The following is a 21,717-nucleotide window of genomic DNA, read 5'->3' on the forward strand; positions in this document are numbered from 1 at the left end:
GTTTGCTCAATAAAACACCACAAGTATGCTAAATAATTAAATCAAAATGAGTTTTTGACGTCTGCTCTCCACCATTTGAAGATTAAAATTGGCCGTCACAGACTGGTTTTCGTCGCCTGTGCTCGCGCGCAGCGCCTGCTGTCATGACAACTGGCAAAAAATGGCGGATGTATCGCAAAGAGCAAGCAAATTTCTCAAGGAAATTGAGTCAAGAATGAAAAGAAAACCTGTGTCAGAACCTGAGAAAATCAGGTCATAAACAGGAGGGAGTCTCAAAATGGGAGTAAATTAACGAGGTTATAAAAACAAATTCTGAGTAAACAATGTCTTAAAATGGAAGGAGTCTGAAATTATTAATTTAGGGGGATGGGTGTGTGTTGGTGTGATTGTTCCTTTGTATATTTATCATGATTTGTGTTTATACAGTGGCCGGATCCCCCTTTTATTTTTCTTTGTCTGTGCGTGTATAGTATGCTTGGTCGATGTATGTATTGTAAAGCGCTAAGAGTAGACATTTTTCTAGAATAGCGCTATAAAAGTTTGCATTATTATTATTATTATTATTATTATTATTTTATAAGACCCCCCACTTTCAGACTCCTTCCATTTTAAGACATTGTTTACTCAGAATGTGTTTTTATAACCTCGTTAATTTACTCCCATTTTGAGACTCCCTCCTGTTTATGACCTGATTTTCTCAGATTTCATAAGTCTTAAAATGGGGGTTCTACTGTATCAAATTCCTGTACTTACTTTTCAATATTCTTTTTAAAAAGCTCTAGCTCACCTAAGTCCAGTGAGGTAAGCTGGATATAAAAAGGAATATATATAACTACCTGCTTCAGTATATACTTGCATTTGTCAAATTATTCAGCAAGGAAGGTGTCACAATGTTTTCAGAAGTTGGCAGGGATAGGTGGCAGGAGGCGGTCCATGCTTTGACTGAACCGGGAAGGAGTTCTGTACCTCCAAAGTATTATAAAAAAATATTAGATGTACATGTAGTCGTATGCTCTTCGATGCTTCTTTGTGTAAATCACGTACATATTAATACATAGCTTATTGTGTGTTTTGTAATGTTTATGTGCACAGATGCATATTTTATAATACTCGCACATACTTTGTTGCGTTTACCAGTTACTATGCGAAGACGCAAGACTCCCAGGCACTTACTTCTACACCAATCAAGGTAACTGGCAGACCACAACCTCTGATGCAGGAGCCAGATGTTTCTGAAATTTCATTTGCAGATGAATCGGTGTAAGTTACATCTATAATTTGCATATTTTAGGTACATGAGTGAACGAGTTCTGTACCTCCCAACTATTATAAAACAAATTCAGGGGCCTATAATGTAGTCATGTGCTCTTCGAGGCTTCTTTGTGTAAATCATGTACAGATTATTACATCTTTACACAGCTTATTGTATGTTTTGTACATTGCTGTCTCTGAACAAAAGGTAGTACATGAGTGAATGATTTTTTAATGTGTGTGTGTCACAGTGTGTGTGTGTTTTCATTTGTTATATAGACTATGTTATTATCTTAAAAAAAGTACATGCAGCATAATGATTATAGGTGAGTGATAATAGTTTTATAAATATCATTTTGCATCACGATCATGTCTATATTTATCTGTAAATGTTTTTGAGTCCTCTGAGAAATCAAGGGAGTCTTGGTTATGAGCAGTGTTAACTAGTCAACAGAAAATTTTACATAAAAGGTTTTCTACTTTGTGAAAAAAAAGGAAAAATTTATTTAATATTTTTCAAGATAACTTTATAGCCCTTATAATTTCTAATACTTTTACTTAAATTTCAGAGTCAAATTGGCGTCGTCTGTGGGCATCCTTTAGCTTGAGCAACAGATCTATGAAAGTTATTTGTAATTGAAATTAGTTGTGTAAAAAGGAGAGTTTTATTACCATATTATTTTCGTGTTTTGCCAGGAAATGTGCTGAGCCGGTGGTAGCATGGCATGTCCCCATTCAGCCCCCAGTGCTTCCGGAAAAAAGAGGCAGTAGGGCATCGAAAGTGCTGGACAGCAATTTTGTTAATCCGCTTGAGTAAGAATAATTTATACAATCAGTGTGTGTTCCTGTGCTTGTCTGTGGTTCTTTTTGTTGTGATTTTGCATGAATACAGGTGATAAAAACTTATCCCGAAAGCTTTGTGAAACGCTTCAATGTTTAGCACATTTGTCCTCGTTATTCACTAAACCATTCACTAAATGTTGCAGAGTTTCATTCGAAGTGTCAGAGGAAGATGTGCCAGCTGATGACGAAGCTGATCCACACTATACGCCCCCTTGTGGAGTCAATGTGTGGTGAGCAATTCATTTATATTTTAGAGTTTCACAATGACCTGTAAGCTAAAAGCCATTTGAGTAGTTAGAGGATTTCTATTTAGTATTGGGCAAAAGCTGTTTTTTACATTTTCAGTGTAAACCTCATTGACCCCTCCCACATCATGTAAAAAGCATGCTTTCTCATATTTTCTGTTTATAACTTGTGTACATTTACTGTACGAGACTGATACGATGAATTAATGCGTGCAGTCCAAATGAGTACAAGGACCTCAAAGAAATCTCCTTTGAGGAAATTGCCCTCGGAGAACCAGAAGGGGGGGAGTACTTCCATCAGCTCCCAGAGGTTGATCCTCCCCCTGGTGTGTACCGAGCCACAGAGGTTGATCCTCCCCCTGGTGTGTACCGAGCCACATATGTTGATCCTCCCCCTGGTGTGTACCGAGCCACAGAGGTTGATCCTCCCCCTGGTGTGTACCGAGCCACAGAGGTTGATCCTCCCCCTGGTGTGTACCGAGCCACAGAGGTTGATCCTCCCCCTGGTGTGTACCGAGCCACAGAGGTTGATCCTCCCCCTGGTGTGTACCGAGCCACAGAGGTTGATCCTCCCCCTGGTGTGTACCGAGCCACAGAGGTTGATCCTCCCCCTGGTGTGTACCGAGCCACAGAGGTTGATCCTCCCCCTGGTGTGTACCGAGCCACAGAGGTTGATCCTCCCCCTGGTGTGTACCGAGCCACAGAGGTTGATCCTCCCCCTGGTGTGTACCGAGCCACATATGTTGATGCACCAGCTTTATCTGAAGCCAAGACGTGCCTGGTCTACTTAGATCAGCTGCTTTTGCTGGGCAAGAGTGTAGGAATCTCCTCTGTGTGCCAAGTGAAAGGGTGCAGAAAGGAGGTGACTCTTACACACCGGTCTCGTGGCTCTGCTGTTCATCTTGAATGGGTAAATTTTAAATTACGCAGAAATTATTCTGTTATGTTCATATACTCATCAATTCACTTACCTCCAAGATTCAAGTTCCAAGAATGGTGTCTCAGTGTCATCATCCTATCCCTCTGCTCCCGCTTGATTGGTTCACACATAATGTGTCTTCTTTTGTTGTGATGATGTCTGTGCTTTATAAACCAATGTGTGGGTGTTTTGAGACCTTCTGTTTTTTAAAGTTTAAAATTGATACATGTAAAAATGGTGATATTTATCCTAAGGGAGGTCTCTTTTATATTTATTGTATTGTTGGTTGCCTGTAGTGCTTTTGCCTAATCCAATTGAACGATTGTGGTGTTTGTACCCACCGGCAGTGCCTGCTGGCTAAATGAGAGAATTAAGATTTATAAACATGTAAATGTATAATCTTATTTTAATGTCATTCACTTGGGCGGCATGGTATGAGTCCTTTACATGATGCAGAGAGATGGGGCATACCAAAATAAAAACATCAACATGCTGCGCTTGTACTCAGTGGATTGACTGTCACTTTGGCTAATCTGCAATGTTAAGAAGCCAGTTTTTCTTGTTGTTTTTATTACGCATCAGTGAATGTTATAACAATAACTCCTGAACCAATGTTAAAATCACATCTCACTATTCGTCTTGTTTTTGCAGGTGTGTGGAAACCATCACACAGCCTTTTGTTGGAATTCCCAGCCACTCCTGAATTCCCAGTCACTCCTGAATTCCCAGCCACTCCTGAATTCCCAGCCACTCCTGAATTCCCAGCCACTCCTGAATTTCCAGCCACTCCTGAATTTCCAGGTGAACGCTGGCGACCTCCTAATAGCAGCTGCTGTATTGCTTTCGGGGAACAATTTCCTAAAAGTAAGCCTGTTTGCCAAGTTCCTGAACATGGATTTTTTGGACAGAAGCGTATTCTATCGGATGCAAGCAAACTACCTGCTTCCTGCAATAGAAGAATTCTGGGCTGCACATGTTCGGGATTTGAGGGCCAACCTGCAGGGAAAGGATCTGGTGGTACTTGGTTGGTGGATTTCAGTTATTTCCCTGTTTGATAATGATTATATATCAAAGTGTAGAAAATGAAATAAGGTGTGTAAGCTTGTAATTTATCATTTAAAACAACCTTTATCAAGCGTACTGTGGTACTGCTAAGAACATTTAGATACTTACCATGGATAGCCGCGCATCTTCATGAAAACAATGTTTACTGAGGGGTCTGTACTCTAGTACAGTGCTGTTCACGTATGCAGAAGACAATAAGTATATATGGTTCAAACTGTCTTCACCGCAAACAAATGTTGCATGTCAATATTATCACACATTCAATCTGAGAAAAAGTGTCAAATAAAAATAAAGGTATGTGTAAATTACTGAAGAATGAGGCCTGGGACCAACATTGCAGATATATATTTCATGAGTGAGCAAGTTACTTTGTTGAACTTAAAAATAAACAATACACATTGTGGTCAAAGCTCAGTAGCTCAGGAATCAAACGTTAATAGTCACATTATTCTAAAAGCTGCATGAATCGTTATGCATTATAACTAAAACAGTACAGGAAATCAGTGGCAGTACATTTGAATAATCTGAAAATTCAGTTTATTCCACATTGTTCACAATTTATCAATTTTTATTGTCAATGTGATGAAAGGCAGGAGTATATATGAATAAATACTGATAACTGCTCTGTGAGAGGTGTTTTCTTTGTGCTTAATATTATTTTGTTTGACCTAGCTATTGATGTGTACATTGTTGTTAAACAGTTGTTTGTTTACCAGGGTTTGCTAGTGTGTGATAGGGTTCGTGTCCGTCTGAAGATGTTAGTTTCTTTGTTAGTCCTGTGTTGACAACTCTTCGACAAGCGCTTAGAACTGTACCCACGGAATACGCGCTATATAAGCTTCATATTGATTGATTGATTGATTGATAATTTATCGGTTTGGAGTTGGCCATTTTTTAATTGTCTTTCTACATTTTGTTTGGCTTTAAAGTTTTGTTGGATGCATGCTTTACGTAGCTAATGGAACTGTTATTTGCAAGGCTCAGCAGTGTTTTGATGCACAGAGTGTGATTTAACATGGATCTTATTGTTAATCTTATATGATTTTAAATCCTTTAATCTGTCTTTGAAGGGGATGGCCGAATGGACAGTCCAGGTCATTCAGCCCAGTACTGCACATACAGCTTCATAGAGACAGAGTCAAAACAGGTGGTATCCATCTGTACAGTCGACAAGCACATACAGCTTCATAGAGACAGAGTCAAAACAGGTGGTATCCATCTGTACAGTCGACAAGCACATACAGCGTCATAGAGACAGAGTCAAAACAGGTGGTATCCATGTGTACAGTCGACAAGCACATACAGCGTCATAGAGACAGAGTCAAAACAGGTGGTATCCATCTGTACAGTCGACAAGCACATACAGCGTCATAGAGAAAGAGTCAAAACATGCAGGTGGTATCCATTTGTACAGTCGACAAGCACATACAGCTTCATAGAGACAGAGTCAAAACATGCAGGTGGTATCCATGTGTACAGTCGACAAGCACATACAGCGTCATAGAGACAGAGTCAAAACAGGTGGTATCCATCTGTACAGTCGACAAGCACATACAGCTTCATAGAGACAGAGTCAAAACAGGTGGTATCCATCTGTACAGTCGACAAGCACATACAGCTTCATAGAGACAGAGTCAAAACAGGTGGTATCCATCTGTACAGTTGACAAGCGAGAAACTGACAGGAAAAGCCCGTTGATGGAGAAGGTAATTATTGAAACCAAAAGAGCATTCAGAAATTAAGTCACAAATTCCTAAGACATGTAGTGATGTACCTTTTTTTTAATATGTGATTAATACTTACATACAAAATAAAAGCAGGAATGATAGCAACAAGATTAGGTTGGAATCCTGAATCTGGTGGAAAGTGTTATTCAAACCTGCCCTTGCAAATACATCTCAAGGGACAAACTGCCCACAATGAAAATCACTTTATCTAAAATATAACTAACTTTTCCACAGCAACCACTTTTGGTCGACAGTTGTGTGGTAATAATTGGTAGGTTCGATTGTAATTGAAAAGGGCTATGTGCTTTGCATTTTTAATTGTGAATCAGAAAACAATGCATTGACAATTGCCAAAACCAAGTCTTGGCTGAGAGTTGAACTGTTGAAGTATTTGCAGGAGAAATCCAAAAATAAATTGTAAGAATATTGGTGTGAATGATTCTCTTTCTTTAAAATTGCAGGAGGGCTTCAACCGAGCACTTGCTGAGCTACAACAAACCTGCAAGGTTGTGGAGGTAGTGACAGATGCCCATGTGCAGATCACTGCCCAAATGCGTAAGCATAGATGCAATTGTTATTCCAAGTATTGTGATATTCAAAAAGTAAGGCTTCAAAGACTTACAAACTGTTCTTGTAAGATGGTGACAGCAAAAACATTGCTACCACTCTGTTAGGAAACGCTACCGTTGCTGAGCTTTGGTTCAGTTTTGTGTGTTGCATGTAGTTGACTTATTTGTACTTTGTGGGAAAGTACCGATATTATATTTTGTAAAAACAATATTTATGCTTGGGCGAAAATGCAGGTGAACTTTCTAGTCCTGTCAAAACAAGTTGTTTACCACGCTGTTTTTAGTCGTGAGTTCGTGGCGTTCGCTCGGATTAAGTGCGTCGGCACCTTTTGTACGTCATAGAGAATGTCGCTAGTTTAGTCCATGCACGGCTCGTATAATGTAGTTGTATCATGTTCGGTCTGGAATATTCTCGAGATTGAGTATTTACTATATATGCCAGCGCGATTTGTATGTAAAAAAAGCTTCTATTTGAGTTCTGCTACGATGTGCAGTTGTATGTATGGAATGCTAAATAAATCCTCGAACTCAATTTGACGAGTTGTTTTCTGCTGCTGCGAAGACGGGCGACGTAGAATAAAAGAACACAACTATACGACGTTTGAGAACTTGTGGCAATCTCAAGTGTCGTGTAACACACTCTCTTTAGAATGTTTTTGCTTCCAAACGCTGAAAATAGTGAACTCACATAATGACAAAGTCAAAATAATAACTGTTGACAGTTGTGTATTTGTTATTGGTTTCTTTATCATTTACACTAGCATATACGGTATTTTTAGTGGATGTCTGAGAAGAGTAATTTCTTTAAAGCAAAGTTTGAAAAATAGTTTGTTTTTCTCCAGTAAATATAGTTTTAAGGGGTTAAAAAAAACAGTATAGGGAGGACAAGATATGTTCCTCCACTTACAACTAGCATTAAATGGTTTTTATGTTGCTACTTTATGGATGAAACTGTTCTTAAATTTCAGGGAAAGAGCACCCAGACAAAAAACATTCATACGATGTTTGGCATGGTGCAAAAAACATCGGAAAAAAGATCATTGAGGTCAGTTTAAAATGTTCATCACTGTTTGAATAAAAATTGAAGACTTTTATAAGTGAAGATAAGGTTAAAACAGTGTATGCATAATTGTAATTTTATTCGGGTGCAAGTCAACCATACATTGAACAACTCTCTTTGTCTGTGTCAGGCTGCGCGACAAAAAAGTGCCAGAGAACTAATTCCTTGGGTGTCACCCATTGTCAACCATTTTTGGTTCACCTGCAGGCATGCAGAGACTCTCATGAGGTTTCGCGTAAGTAAAAGTTGTGGATTCTCATAAAGGGTGCATGCGTGAACGGTGAAGATGAAACAGACTAGAAACATTTTGATACAAGAAATTTTTCTTGGTGATGCAAAACTATGCCAGGGTCATGTGTGTTTAATTTCAAAAGCTACTGTATTATTGGTAGTGTGCTAATGGAAATCGTGATGCTTTTATAAATACATAGACAGGGGAAAGCTTGTGGCCCATTCTGTTATTGGTAATCAGCTTGGATAGCATATGGTGCAATTGATTTGAAAAATAACTTGTCTATATCATTCGCATTGCATTTTTGACACAGAAACGGATGGTTACAGTTTGAGAAAAAAGTACATTATTATTATTGTTTAATGAAACAACAAACGCACACAAATATACTCGATGAACAAGAGTATTGTTGAGTTTTATTTAATTAAAATGCTCAGACCACCGCGACACATTTTCTCTGAAAAGTTAAAAGGGGAAAAACATAAAACTAGTGTTTGGGTTATGCATTTCACTATTTAAAAGTTCTGAATAACTGAGAGCCATGGTTGATATTACTTTTACAGGGCATATGGTGTGGCATGCTGCACCATGTTGTCAATCAGCACTCTTGGCTGCTGTCCTACGACCAGGGACCTGGAGAGTGCAGTCATGGTTGGTATTACTTGTACAGGGCATATGGTGTGGCATGCTGCACCATGTTGTCAATCAGCACTCTTGGCTGCTGTCCTACGACCAGGGACCTGGGGAGTGCAGTCATGGAGCCTTGGTGGTGGAGCATCACCTTGGCTACAGAAAGGCAGCCCTGCCTTCAAGGCTCTGCGTGATATCGTGACGAGCAAGTCCCTCCTCAGAAACATCCCCTACTACTTAAATTTCAGGTACATATAATGAGAGGGTTTTTTATCAGCAAAAACGACACATTGTAACTCTTTCACATTTGTAACTGAACTAAATGATAGTTCAAATGAAAGTTTAATATAAACATCAGTTCAGTCAAATTGTGGAAAGTAGTCTTTTTAGCACTAAACACAGCGTACAAAATATGATAAATCCATTATTTAGCTTCCACAGCGAGTTTGTCACAATTATTGGCTCACGTAAGTGTAGCCTATGCGATGCTAACTTTTGTCTGTCTGTGCGTGCGTGCGTATGTATGTATGTATGTATGTGTGTGTGTATGTCTGTGGTAGAAACTTTAACATTTGAAGACGTCACATTATGGCGTAAGAGGGTTAGACGTCACGCGAAGGAATTACTGAAAGTCTCGGTCATTGTTATTTTGAGCGGGCCGCGACTAGTTGGCAGTCGTGTCCCTGTAAGTAGGCTACATGCAGACAGACAGATCTAGATCTAGTGTCTCGCTTTCTTGCTTACTGTGTGTGTGTATGTATGAGTGTGTGTGTGTGTGTGTGTTACTGTGTGTGTGTGTGTGTATGTGTGACGGAGTGATTGAGTTTGTGTTACTGTTTGTCGATTTCTTACGTGAGCCTTGAAGGCTTCGCCTCGTGTTTTTAGGTTCAATACTGTAAATAAGTTAAAAAGAGTCTGAATACAATTTGTATTTATTTTTGCAGGACTACCTCAGAGCTAGAAAATTTCAACCAGCTGATACTGATGTACGCATCAAAGAGATTTTCATACACGCCACCTGTCTACAGGGCTCGCTGCAAGCTGGCTGCACTTGACCACAACTTCAGCGTGGACAGACAAGCAAAGACAGATGTGCATGGAAACAAACAGTAAGCAATTTAGGGAAACATGTTGTCAGATAGGTGGTTCGTGAAGCACTTGTTAACAAGCTTGCATGTCATTACAAATCAAAGAAAGGGAGTGTGAATACTTTTTTGACCGACAACGTGCAATACACATTTATTCTGCGCAAGTGGCTTTTAGTAGACCTTTCAACACAGTTAATGCACTTTCAGAGTCCCTTCTAATGCTGTGTCATCCAAAAGAAATAACAGTTTTAGGCGTGACAAACAAAATAACAGGGCCAGATTATGATGATAAATACACAATTTATTTTACAACTATTTTAAAAGTACAAACATCCCCTGTGGCGACTCGCATAACGACATCGTCTTTCTCGTGTTTTGAAGTTGTTAGTGTTATGCTCAAAGCTGAGAACGTCCCACATTTTGCTTTGTTTACATCACGTGACTACCCAAATACCCACACAATGCAACATTTTCACAAGAATAAGAATAAGAATAAGAATACTTTATTATCTCGTAGAGAAATTCAGGCGTGGTACATAACAATAATACAAACAAGACATTGATTTTACATAAGACATATAGCACTATATAACAGGGCAGGTTATAGAAACACGTCCCACATACCTCTCTGGACATTCCTTGCATTGTGCTTACGCATTCAGACATGAACACATCCATATCTCAATTACACATCGCACACATGGACATTCTTATACGCTCAACTTACCCATTCACAAATGGACATTCGACTACGCTCCACTTACACATTCTTGAGTTTGTGTTACACCTTTATTTGTTTGCTTTGTCTTCATAACACATTTCTATCTACATTTACCACTGAAACACCACATTGTACACTTTATTTTGCAAGTGAATTGTTATGATACAAAATAACGTTATCACGAGGCGAACAAAGGGAAGACACTCTATCAGCCCGTTATGCAAAGTTTCTCAGAGATCGTCTGCTTCTCAACTGCTTCATGCAAATCGTGTAATATCTATTTTTGCGGAAACCTCCTGAAGAAATGCAATCTCAGCGGGTTCCACCTGCAACATAGTCGCGCTTATTTGGAATGTGACGTCCTGTACTTCGTCAGTCACGCCTATCTCGAAAACTAAACGTCGCACAGAACCAGCGCCCTTCCATTATTCCCTCATATGCTCACGTATCATTTTCTGTTCACATTGGCCATTGCAGCTTTAATGCTACTGAGGAACATTCTACAGCTAGAGGTGATCTTTGTTTGCAGGTTCAATCGGGTCTACAACAAAAAAAGTCAAAGATGGTCAGCAGTTGAAGTGAAAGTTCGAAAGACCTACGCACACATCAACAAGCTGAAGACGAAAATCTTCCTGCAAAGGCTAAGCAGTAGAAATGGAATGCACAGGCCACTGCCCCTGAGTCCATCCGACCCAAGGCAAATTTCCAGTCATCTGGCTCCCAAGAGCCCTCCATCTACCATGGAAATTGTTGCACAGCAGCAGTCAAGATTCCTGAAGAAGGTGCGCCTTTGTTATGTGTGCTCGTTTCAATTCATGAAATGCAAAGAATTGCATTTTAATACAAATTTTTTGACTCCAATTATTGTAATGCCTACACAAATGCAGAGCTAAATTGATGTCATAACGAGAAAGTGAAGTAAACAAAATTGTTTGTACATAACACAAGAACAACGTGTTTTGGAGAGATGAAACATTTAACAATACAGAATGCCAAATACAGTCCGCCTACACAAACACATATGCACTAAGTAACACCACAATGTATAGAGGGGTGACAGAAGCCATGCATACTCGGAGTCAACAAACTAAAACTGAAAAATGGAGCGTAATAACAAAACTAATGAGCGTCACAAAATGTCACATGGTGACAGAATAATGATGATCTGAACTTTTATTCTGAACTTTTATTCCCAGAAGTTTCATTACATTATAACTGTCATCTTTTCATTTTATTTGCTGCGTGGTTGTGGACTTATGAACATGATCATGAAAAACAGCAGTTTATTTCCTTTGCTACTCTAAAAAATTGAATAGGGGGTCTGTTTGTTCAAATTTGTTCTCATTACCATGTGCATTAACACAACCATGACTGGAAGACAGGTTGACGGAGAAGATTTTATGTTTGACCATCCCAGTCCTGACATCATACTATCATTGAAATATATGGTTTTACCTTCAAATTCTTATAAAATTAGTCAAACGCGAATCTAGAGGTAGCTCTTAGTTGTTATTTGATAGCATAACAAATCCACTTCTTAAAAAACTGTAGCTTTATTTATTTTTTTTTTGTTTTGTTGGGGGGGGGGGGGGGCAAATTATAATCAGTTACACAGAGCAAAAGACACATAACCTCACACCAAAGGCCTGTAACAAGTAAATTATTATTAAATTATTTTTCTTTGGGGTGATCCAAATGTACTGCTGTAAATTAATGTATTCAAATATGCATGACTTTTGGCACCACTCTGTACTTAGCATAGGCGACCAGCATGAAAGCCAGTGTACTGGCCATTTGGATCAGGAAATTTGTTCCTTATTGCACACACACAACAACTGTATAAATTATGGCTATTCGGACACCTTCTCCCAAATAGCCATATTTCCATAGAATGAATTGTCTATAGGCAGCATAGCGCTGTGTTTTATTGATGTCCCCTTCTTCCAGGACGAGGGCGTCTCTTCGCTGGGCACGCGCAAGTGAAAGGACACTCTCATCCAGCACCAGTGCCTCAAAGTCCTGCAGTGTAAACAGACATTCATCCTTCAGTGACGAAACTTCATTTAGATTAAAACCTTTAAATAGTTTCAGAAACATCCATCGAGTCCAAGATGAAAGGAGGAAATAATGAGCGAAAGCAGAGGGTTGCAATAAAGGCAATACAGCATGTTTTAAGTGAGGAGTTTTTTGAGGCAGTGAGTTTTGCCTCATTTCTACACATTTGTCCAAGACATTTGAATTGTCCTACACATTTGTTTTACAAAGCTCTTACCCATTGTACCCATGCTATGTACAGTAATACCCTCTTGTTTTACACACCCTTGTTTTTAAACAATTTCTCCTTCTTAAGAGGTTACTTTCTCTGATTAATGGTTACAAACTGCTAGTTTAACCCTGTTCTTGTCTCTATTTGCAGACGATTTATAACAAATCTCATACAAGAAATAGGTACTTACTGGAAGTATAGAAAGACAATGGTGTGGCGCTTTCTTGCAGCAGACCTTCTCTGCTTCAGTGGGCATTTCTGTGCACCTGGTGCACTTGCACCATGGTGGCGGCGAATAGCTTCCAGTGAGTTCTGGGCATGCTGGACTGCTGCTTCCACTCTCCTGCAACAGCTCTGTCATGAGTCCAGGGTTCAGGTCCACCATTCGGAGGGCTAGGGCTTGCAGTTTTTCCTCACCTGCTTCCTGGATTAGTTTCTGGAAGTGAGAAGGTTGTTTTTCACTTTGAAATCATCCAATACGCATGTATAGGACTATGCGTGCATGAACGAGTGTAACACATCACTAACCTGAACAATCAGCAACACTTGCACGGTATTTTGTGTAAACAATGTGGGTTTTTTAAGTGACTTGAGAGTATTTCAAAAGAAAGAAATGAGATTCTATTGTAAAGTACATTTCTTTTTATTAATGTTGATGATAACACGACATCACATACAATTTTCACAGTGGCTTAATTTTGTACTATATTGTTTAAAAATGTGTACCTCATCTTAATTTAATATGTTCTCATATTACATCATGCACATTTCCCCTTCAAACCTAAAACAATTGAGAGTAGAGAGCTTGTCACAACCTGTTTTTGTGTATTTCCACACAGAATACATTCCATATAAATATAACATGATATATCATAGATTATATAAATCAGGAAAGTAATGTGATGAATGTTTGATAGCTATGATTATGAATGAATCATTGAATCATACCAAAATAAACAATGATGCAATGAATTGTCACATTGGTGTTGTCCATTGTATTTCTGTGTGCCTCTCTGTGTTAATGCTATGAAAAAGTTCTAGAACTGTTTACAAAAGGCATTCTTTCAGTAAAATTGTATCACACAACTGTAGTATAAGTCTTTCTTGATCTTTAGACAAATGTTTGGTGGGCCCGATGGACAGACATATGCACAGCACACCTGTATCCTTATCATACTTTTCACTATGAAATCCATATTATATTCTTCACACCACAAAATAATATCTTCTGTCACTGTGTTAGTGTTATTGTAATCCAAGTTAACCACACTCTCATTTTTAATTCTAAAAACCTTTCATTGTGTAGATTGCCTTTGCAGGAAGAAGCTTATAACTAATCATGAAAGTGCATTATGTGTGTGTGTGTGTGTGTGTGGGTGTGTGTATGTGAACCTGTGTGTCACGTTTCAATATATCACTTAAGGTGATTATGAAACGGTTAGTTACTACTAACCAACTAACCACACCACGATCCACTCTCGCAGTCATATAATTTACTAGAGACAACAAAAGTATAAGTTTCAGACGCCTGTTTATGTAAAAACTCGCCACCTCCCTCGAGACTTCACTCAAAATATGTTCTTTTACGTTCACAAAACGTAAAACAAACCCGTGGTCACTGACAAAATGCCAGTTAGAATACAGAAAATTATAGTAACACGCTGATCCCGTGTAAAGATAAGAAAATACGACTGTTCTGCTCCAAAAGTGCTAGTTCATGCAGGTGTCACACACCCCACGTCGTCACTACTCGAGTATAATCACAGATAGCAAAAATAACAACGGTGGTCAACGGGGTGCAAAGACATGGTGCACTTAGCTTTCTTTGGCCACTGGGTGGACGGCCTGTAATTAGTCTTTTTAGCCTCCACAACTGCTCCGTCGAATGAAGTGCTGGTTAGCGTGGTGACGAAGCAGGGAACTGTGGAGGCATCAGGCGCCGCACCCAGTCGCTGGTTAGCTGGTTAGCCGGTTCGCTGGTTAGCCGGTGTGCTGGTTAGCGTGGTCCCCCAGAAGGCAGCCGAATAGAAGTTAGGAAAAGGCTGCAAACAGAAAGCATCGGTGCACTAAACATGTCAGCTACCCCTCACCCTCCACCTTTAAACATGTCATCTTTACATATCTCATCGAGCACGTGGGCCTGCACAAAATGGACTTTTCACAACAACAAAACAGCCGTTTTCCGTCCTTCTCTCCCTATCTGCAAAAACCATATACAGATTAGTATTTTAGCGTCACAGAGAGCAAATTATGCGCTAACCTGGAAAGAACAACAGAGAGTATTTCATTCCACAAACACAGACTCGTCAACAGCGTTAAATAATGATTTATTACCTCAAACAGCCTATGAATGTAGCACTCTCATGGAAGCAAAACCCGCTTCCTCCCTGGAATGGCCTCTGTTCGTCAACAGTGACAACAACATCCAAAAAAAACCTTGCCGAATACTTATGCGAAGTCTATCGCACGGCGAAGGAAAATTTGACGACTCGTCCTCAGCAAAACATGTGGCAGTGAGAAGGTGATAACTCGCTGAAGTTCCCCTAGAGTGCCGAATATTCTATCCGGTGAAATCCATCATACTCTAGAAACCGTCGTATTCGATCCTTCTTCTTCTGCCGCTGAGTGTCAAGTGCGCCGTCCTTGTAACCCATTCTGTTTACGTTTAAACTGTTCAGCTTCGCTCACAGTATCATACTCGTAGCGAGTCATATTGTAACTGAGGTTCAAAAAAAAAATAAAATAAAAAAAATAAAAAAAAAAGAAGAAAGAAAAAAAAAAGAAAAAAGAAAAAAAAAAAAAGTGCGCCGTCCTTGTGTCTCTCACAGACCACCTAGCCAATAACACGTGACTGACCTTGTCACATATCAAGTTCAGCTATCCACAATTCTGCCTCGCAAAGCAGAATTACCCCCGAAAAATCCGTGCGCCAAAAATGCGTGCTCTGCGCTGTCAGCAAAACTCTGCCGCATAGCCCCGACTCACGCACAGGCGCTTTCAGTCGCAATTGACCAAGAGAAGGCACCCCACTGAGTGACACTTTCTTGGTCTATGTCACCAGATCGTGAAACTGTGCACGGAAAGTTCTGGGAAAAGTATGGTCCAAAGTTCGACCAGCAGCACTTTGGAGGGGAGGGGAATAGTCGGTGTTAAGTTTGTGTGAGATAAACAAAACCGGCTGACGTTCTCACTACAGCTGCAAGTCTGCACCGCAAACCGAATCATTACAAATTACTCGCCTTACAGATTTGTTGGCAGTCCTACTGGGATAAACTTTTACACTGGTAGTTACTGTCGCATTCAAATTCTTTTATGATGATACACAACATTTTCTTTGGCCAAAAAATGCAACACTTACCTCGTCAGATTCAAAACCATCAAAACCTGTGTTAGTCGCCATGTTGCTTCGATTCAAGGGACATCACCCACGGAACACATCACAAGAGTGCATTTTCCTTTGATATTACGACAATTGATTCAGCTTCCCAAACTTTTAATTTTGCAAAGTTAAGTTTGTCCTTCTGTGTGGTAACATTATTCGTCACGCAGAATCTTATGGTAATGGTTTTAGAGCGATCTGAAGGCCTTTTTCCGGTGGATACTATCCCTTTAAGAGAGAAATATTAGGTCCGAAACGAAAGCAGTACAGAACAAGGTGGTGTAACCAGAAACACAGCGCTGGCGCTCTCTCTGCCGTTTGCAGTGTTTTGCACGTGGAAATCATGCATTTGTTCTTAAATCAAGATTTCAAATAGAGAGATGGTCGCTGTTTTGAACGTTTCGAGCTGTTCAGCGCTAGCTCCCTGGCCTTCCCAAGAGAGAGGTTGTGGGAATGGGGGTGTTGATGGCGATAGTAGGTAATGGGGGGGGGGGGTGTGAAGGGGCACTGAGGGAGGGAGAGAGAGGGGGAGAGAGAGACTAAGCACTGACAAAGAAATAAACAAAAAACAAAGAAAAAATCAAACAGGCAAACGCATTTTGTAGGACATCTCTCTCTCTCTCTCTCTCTCTCTCTCTCTCTCTCTCTCTCTCTCTCTCTCTCTCTCTCTCTCTCTCTCTCTCTCTCTCTCTCTCTCTCTCTCTCTCTCTCTCTCTCTCTCTCTCTCTCTCTCTCTCTCTCTCCCCCTGTGCTTGCAATCATATTTTCCTGCCCATTCGCTTTGCTAGATTTTGCTGAGACCAAATAAAAAGTTACGTCTAATCAAAGTCTGTGACGCATAATTTTGCTTTAGTTTCGTCCACATGCAAAGAAGACCTGTAACTTTATAGAGTGCCTCGCAGAGCATGGTAGATTTATTGTAATAACAATGAACAGTCTTACGAACTTGGGGTGTCATTGAGTTTTGCAGCACTGCACGAACATGATACTGAAAGTCCCCCTGTTCTGATCATTGATATCCTGCTTTATCATGTTTCGTATCTAAATACTCATTCTCTGTTGTTTATCGGACACAAAGTAACTCACTGCGACAAAGCAACACAGCATGTGTACAGGTAGTGCCATATATTGAATAGGAATATTGCCATTGGTAGAACAAGCTTATGTTAAGCGCATAGTGCTTTTAGTTATGCGCTATAGAAATCTCCTTAATAAATAAATAAATGTTAATGCATGTGTCCGGGGCCTGTGATTTGTAAAGGGCACAATTCGCCCTGTCTTGATATCGGAGGATCGGGTCTTGCCGTGTTGCTGCCTTTCTCTAACTTCACGCTCAGTGTCAGTGTGTGCGGGGCAATCTAAAGAAGTGTATCCTTGGCACAAAGGGTCAAAAAAAAATAAGGCCTTAAAGAAAATAAGGCCTTATTTCTTGAAATAAGCCCTTATTTTCAACAAATAAGGCCTTATTTCCAAATTAAGGCCTTATTTCCTTAAAGCGTTAAAAAAGATACGGGCTTAAAAAATAAGCCCTTATTTAAAAATAAGGCCTTACGAGAAATAAGGCCTTATTTCTGTAAGGCCTTAATAAAAATAAGGGCATACAAAAATAAGGGCATAGAAAAATAAGGGCTTAAAAAAATAAGGGCATAAAAAAGGGCTTAAAAAAATAAGGGCTTAAACAAATAAGGGCATAAACAAATAAGGGCTTAAAAAAACAAGGCCTTTTTTGGGGGACCAATCATGAAGCTGAATAGAGGCCAACACACATATCTCTGTCGAAAATCGTCATCTTCTAGCCTGAATGCAACTCCGTGCCGCAAATCAACCAGGGAAAGAGCCGTTTCACAAATCAACCAGGGAAAGAGCCGTTTCACAAATCAACCAGGGAAAGAGCCGTTTCACAAATCAACCAGGGAAAGAGCCGTTTCACAAATCAACCAGGGAAAGAGCCGTTTCACAAATCAACCAGGGAAAGAGCCGTTTCACAAATCAACCAGGGAAAGAGCCGTTTCACAAATCAACCAGGGAAAGAGCCGTTTCACAAATCAACCAGGGAAAGAGCCGTTTCACAAATCAACCAGGGAAAGAGCCGTTTCACAAATCAACCAGGGAAAGAGCCGTTTCACAAATCAACCAGGGAAAGAGCCGTTTCACAAATCAACCAGGGAAAGAGCCGTTTCACAAATCAACCAGGGAAAGAGCCGTTTCACAAATCAACCAGGGAAAGAGCCGTTTCACGAAAGCGTGAAGCCATCCATGCTGTGCCTGCTCGATGTTATGACGGATGTTTTGAACGAGAGCCGAGTTTGTGTGCGCTTTCGAATGTCCGGATGCGCAGTAGCGATGCGCAGAAAATTAAGGGCTTATTTTTTTTAAGGGCTTATTTTTTAAGGGCTTATTTTGTATGCCCTTATTTTTCAAGGGCTTATTTTTTAATGGCTTATTTTTTATGCCCTTATTTTTTATGCCCTTATTTTTTTAAGGGCTTATTTTTTTAAGGTCATAACAGAATTAAGGCCTTATTTCATTATGCCCTTATTTCCTTATGGCTGTAAATATTTAAGGCCTTATTTCTAAAATAAGGCCTTAATTATGGAAAATAAGGCCTTATTTTAGAAATAAGGGCTTAATTCCAAAAATAAGGGCTTATTTCCAGAAATAAGGCCTTATTTTTTTAAGGGCTTATTTGTGTATTGTTGATCCTTTGTGCCAAGGATAGAAGTGTGTAGGCCCTGAAATCATGATATCCAACGTGGCAAAGCAACCATTGCTGAGTATGATCAAAGCGTCTGTGTGAACAGTCTTTGAACACGACAAAATCGCCATTGAATGTCAAATAGCACACGTGAATATGAATGGCTGGGAAACGTTGTAGACGGTCTCACCCAGCCAGCAAGACATTAGCGGCCGATAATCGGCCGAACACCCTTCAAAAAGTCGGGCCGGTGACGTCAAAACATACGACGCGGGTGTTGGCCCGACTAACTTTTGCAAAGAGGCAACGAGGCGGCCGACAGGCGGCCGAACACCTGTACTATGGCGGCACGCATCCGGTCCGATGTTAATCGGCCCGATGACTTGTTGGACCTGCGGCCCGACACCTTATGCCGACATCGGGAAGATATCGATTTCAGCGGGAAGACATCGGGACGATGTCGGCCCGCAGGTCCAACAAGCCATCGGGCCGATTAACATCGGACCGGATGCGTGCCGCCATAGTACAGGTGTTCGGCCGCCTGTCGGCCGCCTCTTTGCCTCTTTGCAAAAGTTAGTCGGGCCAACACCCGCGTCGTATCTTTTGACATCACCGGCCCGACTTTTTGAAGGGTGTTCGGCCGATTATCGGCCGCTAATGTCTTGCTGGCTGGGTGCAGCTACAGCAGTATGTACCCCCCCCCCCCCCCCCCCCCCGCCCCCCAAGTGTTACAGTGCAAAATTCACCTAAAGCTACAGCTACAGCAGTACAACCCCCCTCCCCCCAGTGTTACAGTGGAAAACAAACCTACAGATACAGATACAGCAGTAAGTACAACCCCCCCCCCCCCCCCAGTGTAACAGTGCAAAACACAACACCAGCTACAGATACAGCCGTATGTACAACCCCCCCCCCCCCCCTCAGTATTACAGTATAAAACACACCTACAGCAACAGATTCAGCATAGTGCAACAATTACTTACAGCGACAGCCGTATGTACACCCCCCTCCCCCTTAGTAACAGTAAACACACCTACAGCTCCAGTTACAGCAGTATGTATACCCCCCCCCCCCCCCCCCCCAATGTAACAGTGCAAAACACACTTACAGCTACAGATTCAGCAGTATGTACAACCCCCCCTCCCCCAACCCAAGTGTAACAGTGCAAAAAACACCTACAGCTACAGCAGTATGTACCCCCCCCCCCCCCAACGGTAACAGCACAAATCGCACCTACTGCTACAGATACAGCAGTGTGTACAACCCCCCCCCCCCCCCCAGTGTAACAGTGCAAAACACACCTACAGCTACAGCATTAATATGTACAACCCCCAACCCCCCCCCCCCCCCCGCCCCCACTGTAACAGTACAAAACTCATTTACAGCTACAGATTCAAAATTATGTACACCCCCCTCCCCCCGCTGCCACCACTGTAACAGTACAAAACATACAACACTCCACCCCCTTCCCTCGTGTAGAGCGCAAAACACACCTAGAGCTACAGATACAGCAGTATACAACCCCAATCCCCCCCCCCCCCCCCCCCTTGTGTGCAAAACACACCAACAGCTACAAAAACAGCAGTATGTTCAACCCCCCCCCCCCCCCCCTACTGTAACAGTACATAACACACCTACAGCTACAGCTAGTTACATCTATGCTTGGCGCTGGTGGACAATATTCACTTTTTTGGCCCAAAACGCCAGTTTTGGCCAAAAAAGACAAAGTTTTGGCAAAAAAATCCACACATTTGGCCCAATAAAATAGATTCAGTTATAACTTTTTTTGGCCAAAACTTTCTGTAAGCTAAAACGGGAGATTTGGCCAAACTTCTGCTATAAAAAGAGTTGGCCAAAAAAAGATTTGGCCAAAAAAAAAGATTTGGCCAAATCTTCACGTTTTGGCCAAATCTTTTTTGTTTGGCCAAATCTTTTTTTTGGCCAAATCTTTTGTATATGCTGGCGCTGGTGGACAATATTCACTTTTTTGGCCAAATCTCTTTTTGGCCAAAACTTTACTTTTTTTGCCAAAACTTTGCTTTTTTGGCCAATACCGCCAGTTTTGGCCAAAAAAGTGTGTTTTTGGCAAAATAAGTGAATATTGTCCACCAGCGCCAAGCAGCTTGGCGCTGGTGAACAATATTCACTTTTTTGGCCAAAAACGCACTTTTTTTGCCAAAACTGGCGGTTTTGGCCAAAACTGGCGTTTTTGGCCAAAACTATACTTTTTTGGCCAAAACTTTGCTTTTTGGGCCAAAAATGTACGTTTTTGGCCCAAAAAGTGTGTTTTTGGCCAACAAAGTGAATATTGTCCACCAGCGCCAAGCAGCTTGGCGCTGGTGGACAATATTCACTATTTTGGCCAAAAACACACTTTTTTGGCCAAAACTGGTGGTTTTGGCCAAAACTGGTGGTTTTGGCCAAAACTGGCGCCAAAACTATACTTTTTTGGCCAAAACTTTGCTTTTTTGGCCAAAACCGCCAGTTTTGGCCAAAAAAGTGTGTTTTGGGCAAAAAAAGTGAATATTGTCCACCAGCGCCAAGCAGCTTGGCGCTGGTGGACAATTTTCACTTTTTTGGCCAAAACTATAATTTTTTGGCCAAAACTGGCGGTTTTGGCCAAAACTGGCGTTTTTGGCCAAAACTGGCGTTTTTGGCCAAAACCATACTTTTTGGGCCAAAACTTTGCTTTTTTGGCCAAAACTGGCGTTTTTGGCCAAACAAATGAATATTGTCCATCAGCGCCAAGGGGTACTCAAAGATTTGGCCAAAAAATAAAGTTTTGGCCAAAACTATTTTTTGGCCAAAACTTTCAATGCAAAAGTTTTGGCCAAAAAAATATTTGGCCAAATCTGAAACATTTGGCCAAAAAAGTGAAGATTTGGCCAAATGTTTTAGATTTGGCCAAATATTTTTTTGGCCAAAACTTTGCACTTAAAAGTTTTGGCCAAAACATGTTTTTGGCCAAAAACACACTTTTTGGCCAATAATGTGTGTTTTTAGCCAAAAAAGTGTGTTTTTGGCCAA

At 40.8% G+C, this 21,717-nt stretch overlaps 1 pseudogene; it reads left to right on the top strand.

Annotated features, from left to right (window-relative positions):
- The first annotated feature begins 2,974 nt into the window (after positions 1–2,974).
- LOC138951211 (uncharacterized) lies at positions 2,975–11,736 on the top strand (annotated as a pseudogene).
- Positions 11,737–21,717: the final 9,981 nt, after the last annotated feature.

Source organism: Littorina saxatilis, linkage group LG16 (genome assembly GCF_037325665.1).
Source record: "Littorina saxatilis isolate snail1 linkage group LG16, US_GU_Lsax_2.0, whole genome shotgun sequence".
NCBI lineage: Eukaryota > Metazoa > Mollusca > Gastropoda > Littorinimorpha > Littorinidae > Littorina > Littorina saxatilis.